Source organism: Arachis duranensis, chromosome 6, assembly GCF_000817695.3.
Source record: "Arachis duranensis cultivar V14167 chromosome 6, aradu.V14167.gnm2.J7QH, whole genome shotgun sequence".
Taxonomy (NCBI): Eukaryota; Viridiplantae; Streptophyta; class Magnoliopsida; order Fabales; family Fabaceae; genus Arachis; species Arachis duranensis.
In genome coordinates this window covers 18,394,553-18,397,684 of record NC_029777.3, presented here as the reverse complement: position 1 = coordinate 18,397,684, position 3,132 = coordinate 18,394,553, and positions in this window count along the sequence as shown.

Genomic DNA, 3,132 nt, shown 5'->3' with positions numbered 1-3,132 from the left:
AAGCATTCATTCAGAAAACAAAAAGTATTGTCACCACATCAATATAATTAAACTAATTTCAAGGATGAATTCGAAACTCATGAACTTCTTGTTCTTTTGTATTAAAAACATTTTTCATTTAAGAAAGGTGAAGGATTCATGGAATTATTCATAGCCTTAAGACATAGTTACTAAATACTAATGATCATGTAGTAAAGACACAAACATAGGCAAACATGAAGCTCAAAAAAACTGAAAAAAAACAGAGAGATAAGAACAAGGAAGTTAAGGAATGAGTCCACCTTAGTGATGGTGGCGCCTTCTTCTTGAAGGACCAATGGTGTTCTTGAGCTCCTCCATGTCTCTTCCTTGCCTTTGTTGCTCCTCCCTCATAGCTCTTTGATATTCTTTAATTTCATTGAGAATGATGGAGTGCTCTTGGTGTTCCACCCTTAATTGGTTCATTTCATGACTCAATCCTTCTAGAGAAATGTCGAGTTGTTCCCAATAGTTGTTTGGAGGAAAATGCATCCCTTGAGGCATCTCAGGGATTTCTTGATAATGAGCTTCCTCATGCGTCTCTTGAGATCCATGAATGGGCTCTCTTGTTTGCTACATCCTCTTCTTAGTGATGTGCTTGTCCTCTTCAATGAGGATGTCTCCTTCTATGACAACTCTAGCTAAGTACCATAGATAGCAAATGAGATGAGGAAAAGCTAGCCTTGCCAAGGTGGAGGGCTTTTCGGCTACTTTGTAGAGTTCTAGAGAGATGACTTCATGAACTTCTACTTCCTCTCCAATCATGATGCTATGGATCATGATGGCCCGATCCACAGTTACTTCAGATCGGTTGCTAGTGGAAATGATGGAGCGTTGGATGAACTCCAACCATCCTCAAGCCACAGGCTTAAGGTCCAGTCTTCTCAATTGAACCAGCTTGCCCTTTGAGTCTCTTTTCCATTGAGCTCCTTCCACACATATGTCCATGAGGACTTGGTCCAACCTTTAATCAAAGTTGACCCTTCTAGTGTAGGGGCGTGCGTCTTCTTGCATCATAGGCAAGTTGAATGCCAACCTTACATTTTTCGGACTAAAATCTAAGCATTTTCCCCAAATCATTGTAAGATAATTTTTTGGATTTGGGTTCATACTTTGATCATGGTTCCTAGTGATCCATGCATTGGCATAGAACTCTTCAACCATTAAGATTCCGACTTGTTGAATGGGATTGGTAAGAACTTTCCAACCTCTTCTTTGGATCTCATGTCGGATCTCCGGATACTCATTTTTCTTGTGCATGAAAGGGACCTCAGGGATCACCTTCTTCTTGGCCACAACTTCATAGAAGTGGTCTTGATGGGCTTTTAAGATGAATCTCTCCATCTCCCGTGACTCAGAGGTGGAAGCTTTTGTCTTCCTTTTCCTCTTTCTAGAGGTTTATCCAGCCTTAGGTGCCATTAATGGTTATGGAAAAATAAAAAAAGCTATGCTTTTACCACACCAAACTTAGAATGTTGCTCGTCCTCGAGCAAAAGAAGAAAGAATAGATGAAGAAGAAAAAGAAATAGAGGAGAAGGAGAGTGATGTATGTTTCGGTCAAAGGGTAGAAGAGAGGGTGGTGTTGTGTGAAAATGAAGAAGGATGGGGGGTTTATATAGTGGAAGGAGAGGGGTTAGGGTTCGGTCATTTAGGGTGGGTTTGGGTGGGAAAGAGATTTTAAATTTGAAGGTAGGTGAGGTTTATGGGGAAGAGTGATTTGAGGTGATTGGTGAATGATGTTTGGGGAAGAGTGTTATGAAAAGGTGTGAAAGAGAGGGAGAAGGTAGGTGGGGATCCTGTGGGGTCCACAGATCCTGAGGTGATCCCGTGGGGTCCACAGATCCTGAGGTGTCAAGGATTTCTCATCCCTGCACCCTTTAGGCGTCTAAATGCCCTTTGTATGCAATCCTGGCGTTTAACGCCAGACTGCAGCATTTTTCTGGCGTCAAACGCTACTTCCATGCTTGTTTTGGGCATTCAACGCCAATCTGCAGCATGTTTCTGGCGTTGAACGCCACTTCCATACTTGTTTCTGGCGTTTAACACCAGCTTTTCTCAGGGTGTAATCCTGGCATTTAAACGCCAGACTGTTGCTTGTTTCTGGCGTTCAACGCCAGCTTCATGCTCTATTCTAGCGTTAAACACCAGCCAGATGCTTCTTACTGGAGTTTAAACGCCAGTAAGCTCTTCCTCCAGGGTGTGCTTTTTCTTCTGCTATTTTTGATTCTGTTTTTAACTTTTGCAATTGTTTTGTGACTCCACATGATCATAAACCTAATAAAACATAAAAGAACAATAGAAATATAGATAAATAAAAATTGGATTGCCTCCTAATAAGCGCTTTTTTAATGTCAATAGCTTGACAGTGAGCTCTCATGGAGCTTCACAGATCATCTGAGCATTGTTGGGACCTCCCAACACCAAACTTAGAGTTTGAATGTGGGGGTTCAACACCAAACTTAGAGTTTAGTTGTGGCCTCCCAACACCAAACTTAGAGTTTGATTGTGGGGGCTTTGTTTGACTCTGTATTGAGAGAAGCTTATCGTGCCTCTTTTCCATGAGCGGATAATTTATACGCTTTTTGGCATTGTTTTTAGTAGTTTTTTAGTATGTTTTAGTTAGTTTTTATTATATTTTTATTAGTTTTTAGTTAAAATTCACTTTTCTGGATTTTACTATGAGTTTGTGTATTTTTCTGTGATTTCAGGTATTTTCTGGCTGAAATTGAGGGACCTGAGCAAAAATCTGATTCAGAGGCTGAAAAGGACTGCAGATACTGTTGGATTCTGACCTCCCTGCACTCGAAGTGTATTTTCTGGAGCTACAGAAACCCAATCGGCGCGCTCTCAATTGCGTTGGAAATTAGACATCCTGGGCTTTCCAGAAATGTATAATAGTCTATACTTTGCCCGAGATTTGATGGCCCAAATAGGCGTTCAAAGTCAGCTCAAGAATTCTGGCGTAAAACGCCGGAACTGGCACAAGAATGGGAGTTAAACGCCCAAACTGGCACAAAAGGTGGCGTTTAACTCCAAGGAAAGTCTTTACACATGAAAGCTTCAATGCTCAGCCCAAGCACACACCAAGTGGGCCCGGAAGTGGATTTTTATGTC